The 9883-nt window shown below is 42.6% G+C and overlaps 1 pseudogene; it reads right to left on the bottom strand.

The window, feature by feature from the left end:
• Positions 1-7267: 7267 nt before the first annotated feature.
• LOC112299979 (E3 ubiquitin-protein ligase makorin-1-like) lies at positions 7268-9266 on the bottom strand (annotated as a pseudogene).
• Between the last annotated feature and the right edge of the window lie 617 nt (positions 9267-9883).

Genomic DNA, 9883 nt, shown 5'->3' on the forward strand with positions numbered 1-9883 from the left:
ACCTGCTCAGTTATTGAATGTTTCCTAGCAATTCGGGATGAGAGTATCTGCAAGCACTTCCATTTCTTTAATGGAATGTTTCCTACATTGCGGGTGAGAGTTAGTGCCAAATTGATTTCAGGCAACCCAGCAGAAGTAACACAAGTCCCTTGTAACATGAGTACGTCTGCTGGAAGAATTACACAGGGCAGGGAGGGAGGGAGGGAGGGAGGATAAACAAATATACTTGCACAAAAGCCTGACTTAATTAATTAGTATAGCAATGTTTTTGTTTGGTAGAATGAATCTCCATGAAGCTTATTTTGACTCTGTTAACTGTGATTGATGAAAATGATACAACCTACATCTCCAACTCATAACAGTCTTTATGAATATAAATTATTAACTGTTCAATAGGTTTCATGTTACTGTGAACAGAATGTTAAAGCTACTGAACTTAAATGTGTACGTTGCTATAATTTTAGCAGCATTTGTGAGATTTTTGTACAGTAGTCATTACAGAGTGTCTTTATCCATATGTAATACAAAAATAAGGAAATGTAATTTCAGCTATTAAGAGAAACAATATATTTTCTGGTGTCGGTGGGCTTGATCAATTCAAGGTTTTATTACCAGTTGCCCAGTAAGAGAGTAAAAAATATTTCTGCGGACCTCTTTCCTATTTTTTCTCCTCCTGTTTCTCTCTACTTACTGTGTACACAACCTGCTGTATTGTTTTTTGCATGTAAAACGTACGTGGGCTGTGACCGAAGACAAAGCCATCTGATTTTATGATCCCCAAACCACAGTCGCTTAGAGACCCAGAATAGAAAGTAATTTCTAGTGAAGTCATCCAAGCTGTAGCCTACGCAGTTCCTTTTCTGCAGAAAATGACTTGGCTAACATTCCACCCAAGGACCATGAACCAGCCGTGCACATAGACATTGAGGATAAAGATATATTTGGATAGATTGCACGGACTGCAGAGGCTGAAACCATCTGTGTTTAACAGAGGTGAATGTCATTGTCTTCAGTCAAGGCCTGGGGTTGGCAGCCATATCTCAGCATTTAAACATTCAGAGAGGTGCTTGAACACTTACATGTGTGTGCCATGTACAGAAAAGTCATATACATTTCTCTCTCTTATTATAACAGACTTTTAAAAACTGAGAAAATCTTAGTAATGGTTTCAGACATAATGTATGTCTCAGTGTTTTCCCATGCTTCCACCGAATCTGTTAATGCTGCTATTTGAAGCGCACTGTTTTGTAATTGTCTGTTTACTTGTCTGTCTCTTCTCTGCAGGGTGAGCTTCTCTCTCTAGGCTGGGGACTGAGCTGTATTTTTCCTGGGTTCCCAGTGCCCAGCATTTGGTAAGTGCTCTGCACTTGCTTGCTTATGCGTATTGAGTGAAGTGCGTGCATATTTATGGAACATTGGGTTATTGGGGATCGTGTGAGTCATGTGAGGACTAACTGAGGTTTGCCAGCTTCTGTTGACCTACAATATGATTCTTCAATATAGTCCGCATCCTCTACTAATGAGGTTGCTCGATAAAATAACAGGATACTTAGTTCAGTTTGAATATCAGGTAACAATGTCTTAGTCAAATATATACCAAATGTTACATCTAGTTATTGCATGTCCCATTATGTAATGTTTATCTGAAATTGACATTTGTCTAGGCAGCTTGTATTTTTATTCTGGAAATCGATGAATTCTATTAATGAGGATGGATAGCCCAGTGGAACGTGGAAGCAGAAACAGTGCCTTCCCTCAAAGGATTTGCAATATTTCATTGTGTAACTAGCGCCCAATCCATGCAAAGTCTTGATATACCTATCATGTTTGCTGCACTTAGTGCAAATGAACTTTTTTTTAAGTGGTAAGAAGACAGTGAGAAAGGTTTCGAAATATCCCTGAGCTGATCTAATAGTTAAGAACGGCCTAGTACAGGGATGTCCTAAGGTCTATGAACCTTTAGAGGAGACAGTTAAAAAGCAAGGCCTTGCCAGGAAGAAGAACTATTTATGGTCCCTTGATGAGAGAGCCCTTGAACAAAACAAAGTCAGCTCACGATGCCAAGACAGTTCACGATTTTGTCATAAAACCCTTTGAAAACATATAACTTTTTCCTGATGAGTGTTTGTAGGGTTGGTGGTAACGTGAGGCCATAAGTGGTTTCCTCCAAAAACATACTCAGTGACTGCACTATAAGAAAGGCTATATTGCCTTTAAGTTTTCAGGCAAAGACATACACATTTACTTGACCCAACAGGTTCTAGTCAGAAAAAAATGGAACACATAGGAGCCATGTATTGTATTTGGATAAAACCAAACGGTTTTACTTGGTGTAGGTCCACCATGTGAACGGGATAAAGAAATAGCGTCGTTTACTGATCTTTACGCTGCTGTGCAGAGTAGCTATTTCCACGTAATTATACGTGCCCTCATGCTGAACCCTTTTTGCCCTAAGCTGTTTTTCTACGTTCTATCTTAATTTTTTTTCCGTACCTTTATTTTTTAAGGTCAAGAGTACTATGAACTACTGAATGGTTGAAAACTTGGCAGAGAAAATACTGCAGGAAGAAAAGAAAGAGGATGAGAACAGCTGCAGGCATCACGAGAAATATGTGTGTGGTGATGATGCTTGAAATGATGGCGAAAACAAGACGCTGACCTTTCCTTATCAGTAAGTCACACTGCTCGGCATAACATATTGAATGGCCGCCTAAAAGTCAATCTCTCCTGACTTCCCTTCACTTTGCAAAGGATCACGGTCCTTCACCAACCACCAGCCACTCTCAAGGTTTTTCTTCCGTTGGTGAGTACAAGAAAACTACACTTCCTAACACTTACGTATAAGAACATTCATCTCAAAAGTAATTTGTAGGTGTTGATGATGTAAACTTGATTTCAATTTGTTCATCTTTTATCTGATAAATATTTAGATATTGCTGGTTGGTATGGATTTCATGATTATTATTAAAATTCATGATCTTTACAAATTAAGTGGCTTCTCACATAGAAGCAAGGTTCCCAGGATATAAACATGTTTATATAAGACCCATTAGAATAGTGGAATAGCAGTGGAGAAGGTACAGGTGACTGGATTATACATGTATTTTGAATGTACAGAGGTAAGTTGTGTTAGTTTTGTAGAGATGCTGTTACAGAGCAGCAAGAACTAGGAAGCGTAATACACCAATTTATGATCTCACAGTTCTGGAGGTGAGACCATTTTCCTCTTGGAAACCTGCGGGAAATTCTGTGTATATGTGTGTGTGTGCATGCCTGCGTTTGCTTAGGGTGGCCAACACAAGGCCCGCGGGCCGGATCCGGCCCTCCACCTTGTTTTATCCGGCCCGGCACCTTGTTTCTACCTGGCGGCAGCACCGAGCTCTCAATTAACCGTTAAGGAGTAGTTACATTTACACAGTCCTAAAATTACATTCGGCCCTTTGAAGGCAACCGCGAGGCTGATGTGGCCCCTGGTGAAAATGAGTTTGATACTCCTGGCTTAGGGATTCATAGGAGAGCAGACTGGGGAAGAAAATGTTGGTGAAGAAAAGGTAATTTTTTTAAAAGATGGGAGAATATGTGGGCAGAGGCACAGGCAGTTTGGTAAAATTGATAATGGGGCTTTGTGGAATTTCTTTTCTATTTCTGTTCTGAGCAGGCACTTAAGCTAACTTTTATTTCTTATTGAGAATTTCTCTCCTGATCACTTCGGTGTTATTGGTACAACGGGAAGCTAAGCCACGAGAGCAAGGATGGGAAAGGAGTCAATGGGCATTTAAGGAAAAAAATATGGGTAGTCTTCTCAGAGCTGGGAGAAAATGGAATAGGAAATGTATTAGAATTAATTGGCAGCATGAAAGACTTACTAGAGATTAATGAACATGAATTTAAAGTGAGACAAAGCAGCACAGATCTCTCTCTAACCATATTCTTTTGCACTTTTGAAAGAAGAGAGTTTGATTTAATTTCTTTTGCAGGTTTCCCTAAAGATAACTATGATTACAGAGAGGGCCAAAGCTGTTAGGGGCTGTGAGGGAGTCATTTTTATGATTTACCATAAGATTGAACAAAGTTCATAAAGAAAGCAGAAATGATGTTAAAATTGTCATGTGAAAAAGTGGATATTGAACTGTCTTTGAAATAAGGTACTAGAGGAAGTAAGCTGGAAAAATGTGAAGAGGTAGAGATTGAAATAGAGAATAGACAGAGATTGCAGTTGTTGATTTTGATCGTCTGGGATACATGCAGGGGTTGAGGTTGTGGAGAAAACTGGATCATTGGATGAGAGGAGATCAAGGAGTGGAAAAATGTTAAGGTGATGGAAGAATCATCTCGTAATTCAGGGGTGTCCAACCTGCGGCCCATCACAAAGTCGTAAATTTACTTAAAACATGATGAGATTTGTTTGTGATATGTGTCACAATGTATTTAATGTGTGGCCCAAGACAACTCTTCTTGCAGTGTGGCGCAGAGATGCCGAAAGGTTGGACAGCCCTGAATTCGAATTGTATATTGCAAGTGACAGAGTTTAAGATACAAGTGGTGTAGGAGAAACTTCAAGCCTAATTGTTTCTGCTAGAGGTACTTTGATACAGAAACCTTGGTAGCAGGAAATATTCATACGGGAAGAAACTCCTGGAAAGGATTCCTCATTTCATTCAATGCCACTGTTACTGAAGAGTTTTGCTACTGTGTGTGTTCATGGGGTGTAGTTTTGATTGTGTTCTTCACAAGCACAGCTCACAGGAGCGCTGTCCTTGTGTGAATGCGGTATCGCTGGCAATGTCGATTGGTTGGATTCGGAACAGGATCAGTAAAATTATCACATGAGGAAAGAGATTCAGAGGCAGCATATCACGGTCCTTTTGAAGAATCAACATATTGCAGTATTTTCAGAAGTCTCTAACCCCTCCGATATGTTATAAAAATTAAATTAAAGGAATGTGTATGATCTTGAGGCCTGCTTTGAATCCTAAGCTGCATATATATTCCAAGTCCCAGCACTTAGTTAAAGTATGAACGAAAGGATGAAAAAGAGAGGACGTTAAGTTGGACTGTTTAATTTAAACTCTGCAGTAGTATACATGTGGTTGCATGTTTATATTTATATTTATTAAACTTTTAAAAAAGATTTTATTTATTTTATTTTTAGACAGAGGGGAAGGGAGGGAGAAAGAGAAAAACAGAAACATCTATATGTGGTTGTCTGTCACGTGCCCCCCACTGGGCACCTGGCCTGCAACCCAGGCCTGTGCCCTGACTGGGAATTGAATGGCAGCTATTTGGTTCACAGGCAGACGCTCAATCCACTGAGCTTTGCGAGCCAGGGCTATTTTTATTAAAATTTTATAACAACCAAAAATTGGCAGGAAATAAAAAACATGGTAACACCGGTAAACCTTGGATGGCAGGATTACAGGTGATTCTTATCAGGGAAGTTTGTATTTTGCTGCCAAGGCACCCCTTAGGGGAATCTTAAACCACCTCCATGTTGGTATGCATGTCAAAATGGGCACTTATTCTCTCTAATGGGCTGAAAACACATTTGTGTTCACGTCTGTCAATCAGAAACTTGTAGGAAATAACAGTCCCTGCGTCCTCCTGCCCCCACTTCACTGATTCACGCATAGCAGCTGGAGTAACTGCTCCTCAGTGCTATTCTCTGGGGCCTTAGGCAAATCTCACATTAAAATGCGTAAGTTCAGTATTTCAGCAGTTAAAGGTTAATCACAATTGTTAGTTTGTTCAATATCACAAGACGTACTTTGACTTATTTTTCATTAATCGACCCCATAATTTTGATGTATGTCTTTCAACCTAATGTCACTGCCACACAAATGTTTAATACTTACGCCATTCAGAGATATCGATTCTTAAAAATACTTCAGCTATGTAGGTCAGGAAAATAAAATGCAACACACACATTCTGCATTCAATAGGCATTGAAACCCTTGGGCCTTTACCTAGGCATCTTCAAGGGCCCCTATTTTAGGGCCGCAGAGCTGTATAACCTTATAGATTCACAGTAGTATTTATTTAGAGCGCATACATCTATTCAACAGATATTTATTGAGCTCTACTATGTGTCAGAGAATGTTGTAGCCTAATAGGTATGTCAATGAACAAGACAGACAGAGCTACCTCACCCCATGAAGTGAACACTCAGGGAAAGAATGGATAATAAACCATTAAGTAATTATCGGACTTACTTACGTCTAGGTATTTTTCATACTATAAGACGCACCGGACCATAAGATGCACCGAGGTTTTAGGGGATGAAAATAGGAAACAAAACAAAACAAAACCCCACTCCATCGCCGCTGCCCGCCACCGAAGTGAGCCAGATAAGCTACATTTGGACTGTAAGACGCACCCCCATTTTTCTCCCAAATTTGGGCGGAATGTGCATCTTATAGTCTGAAAAATACGGTAAATATGTCTGATGGGCCTAAACACTAGGTTGGAATGAGTGGGGTGAGGGGATATCAAGTAATGACACTGAAATTTGAAGTAAGTTCCTAAGGGAAAAAAATCAGTGGAGGTTGACTTTTAATTGAGGCCTAACATACAAATAATAAAATGTATAGTTCTCGTGTTTTTGGTAGTTATGCACTTTGTCCATGGACAGTTCCATGTGCTCATACTGCAGGTTCCTGAAACAATAGGTACAAGTCTTTTTTTTTTCACGTGCTTATGGTTACTGGGTACTTTATCACTTGTGTGCAATTAAACCCAAGCCACTAAACAAGTGCTCGAGGGAGGGGGCGGGCTGCGACAGAGGGAACAGATACAAAATTTCACTAGACATCTAAAGTTTCCACCTTGAAGTCTGTAGCAGAAGGCTCCTTGCCACGGTCCAGATCCTTCACCCGTCACGCCTATTCTTGGACACCCACACAGGTCCAATGGTGTCACTTTTCAACCCGGGGACCTCAAAATTAGTGGAGGAAAATGCATAGACAATACCTTGCAACTGTGAGATTCTGGTTACACGCAGATAAAGCAGCGAACCTACAGTTATTGTGTGACAGTTAAATTCATGTAATGAAAGACTATAAGATTTATTTTGTAACTTTTTTAACCAGAGAAGACAAGATACTCCTTGGGGAAAGCTGAGGGATTGACAAGACAGAACCTGGGTAAAAGTTATTCTGACAGCACCTGGAGTGGTTAGGCCCACCCCGGAGAAGAGCTCAGGCTGAGCCCTGGTGTTCGGGGACCGCCCTTCTGAGGCTGGGCAGGCCTGTGCACACGCAGCGCACAGCTGCTATAGATTCGAGTCATGAAAGTCTTCTGGCTCATCCTGAATCAAGTCCCACTGGTCTTCAGAGTCTGTCAGGTCATCGTCCCCACTTGCAGCCAAAAGCATGAGAAACATCTCGCCCCGCTCAAAGGTGACAACCTCTTGTTCATCGAGGTCCATCGGATTGCTGTTCTCTTTTTCCTCAGTGAGCTCCCAGGAGTGGTTCCTTTGTTAAGTCTGGAATGTGCCTGAAGTTCCAACTTTCTGTCTTTGTGACTCCTCTCTAGCGCCATCAGGGTACACATGCTGGTAAACAGAGCGCCCTCCAAATGGACAGCTCCCAGTCCTTCATCAAAATACCTGCTTGCCTTGTTGCTCATTGCCTCCTTGTGTGTCTCAATGAGTTTCTGCTTCTCTTCTTTTCCTCCACCCAGTACTCGCTTGGAATGACAAAGGTAGATGTGATCCAGTATTCTAGGCAGGAGTTTATGATCTTGGTCTCAAATTGCTTTGCATTCCTGCACTTGTGAATACAGTTGAGACCAGTTGGTGTGGTTGCAGTTGGATATGATTCTAAAGCTGCTCCTGCTGGGGATGGCTTTCACGTAGACCACCTCTGTGCAGATCCCACACACCTTGTCCTTACTGCGCTGGCCAGTGGATGAGACCTCAGTGTCATCCTCAATGCAAGACTTCATGTGTTGGGAACTCTGGGTAGCCTCTAAGGGATGGGGGACCTGCAGCCCACACAGGTCCCAGGAGTCTCCATGGAGATAACACTCTCCAGCTGCTGCAGAGGGACCCAGCGGCTGCTCTGTTTCTGGGGCTGGGTGCTGAGTCTCTAAGTCTTCCCTGGTCACTGCACCCTGCAGGGGTGCTGCAGTGCAAGAAGGGGTCGTAGGGGTGTTACTGGAGAAGCCCTGGTTCTTCTTGCCAATGCAGTGAAGACTTCCAGGTCAGCGAGCCTAGTAGCATGAATGCAAAGTTCATTAGTGGTGGGAGAGCAAAAGCAAGGGTGGCCAAAGGCCCGGGTGGCCAGCCCCCTGCCCCACCTTGGGGCAACAGAGCCTACATCCAAGAGAACTCTTTGTTCTGAGGACTTACATAGTTGTCAGGGTGGGGGCCAGGGAGTTCCATTTTGATTGCTGGGTAAAGGTGGTGCTAGTTTTCCTTGGAGACCGGACTGCTTAAACCTAGGTATGGGTTGGAGTCTGTTAGCCTGAAAACTTACTTTGCTCAGTTTGAACTTGTCTGGAGGCAGGCAGTTAACCAAAGTTGTTTCGTGGGCTTTTTCTTCGGGCACTGTAGTCCCCTCCCATTCTACTTCCAGGCCTTGGCATGAATACACAGTCTCAAGGCTTTCCTTTTCCCAGCTAGTGGAGATGATGCACACAGGCTTTCAAGGGCTTTGCCTCGCACTATCATAGTTTACGTGTGTTGTTTGGGTCACCCGGCAGCCTTATTGGACCCGGATCAGGATTAATGGGTTTCTGCTTTTAGCTTCCTGTATTAAGTTCTTTGTTAGATTGTAATGGTGAGGGTCCTTGCCTTTATTTCCCGTCTGACTGCTCCTTCCTAGCTGCTACGTAAGTGTTAAAAGTCATTGCTTGGGAACCAGGACCCTACCTGTTGGCTAGCAACAGTTGCACAGTCTCAGGATTCTCCCTATGGTATCTTCTGCAACAAGGCCACAGTAGGACCGGTCAGCATCAAAGTCAACGGCATTCACCCAGTCTTCTCAACCTGCTCCTACAGTTGAAAAGTTTGAATGTCTTGATTTGGCCTCGTCTGCATTCATTTCACCAGTTGGTCCAACTACTGATGAGAGACTTGAGGCAGCAAGCGATGGTGTTGCAGTTAGATCTATAGTAGTCGCTTCTTCCGTTTTCAGTGGTTTGCTGCGTTCATATCTGCAGCGGTCTCTGCAAGTGCTGAACCCTCGCTGAACACACTTGCGCACTATACCGTGTGGACTGTCAGAGAGGCCCTGCGAGTGACGGCAGTTATCTCCTTCCTTGAAAATCCCATGCTTGATGTACATACGAAGCTGGTCTCCGAAGGAGGCAAGGTAACCTTGGTATCCTTCGTGCCTTGTGGAAGGCCGCTAAAGGGTTTTGAACAGGGAAGGATGGACCAGAAGAAGTCTTTATCAAGTTTCTCATGTGTAGTACCAGTAACTCATTTTTGCCAATTTCCTTAAGCCACCACTCTACTGATTTCTATCACCCTAGCTTAGTTTCTTTTAAAGTGAAATGTTTTAAAAAAGATTTCTTGTTTTTAGAGATGAAGGGAAAGAGAAAGAAAGGGAGAGAAACATCAATGTGTGGTTGCCTCTCACACACCCCTATTGGGCATCTGCCCCGCAACCCAGGCATGTGTCCTCACTGGGAATCCATCCGGCTGTCCTTTGGTTCGCAGGCCAGCGCACAATCCATTGAGCCACACCAGCCAGGGCAACCCTAGCTGGGTTTTCTTTGCCTGTTCTTTGACTTGGTGTAGTATTTGTGAATTTGTGGTGTGTGTGTATGTGTACACGCACAGGTACATGTATGTGTGTTTGCCTACCCTTCTCAACATAATGTTGGTAAGATTCATCCAAGTTTTACTCCTATCAATAGCTTTTTACTTCATATGGCTAGA

This window comes from Desmodus rotundus, chromosome X (genome assembly GCF_022682495.2).
Source record: "Desmodus rotundus isolate HL8 chromosome X, HLdesRot8A.1, whole genome shotgun sequence".
Taxonomy (NCBI): Eukaryota; Metazoa; Chordata; class Mammalia; order Chiroptera; family Phyllostomidae; genus Desmodus; species Desmodus rotundus.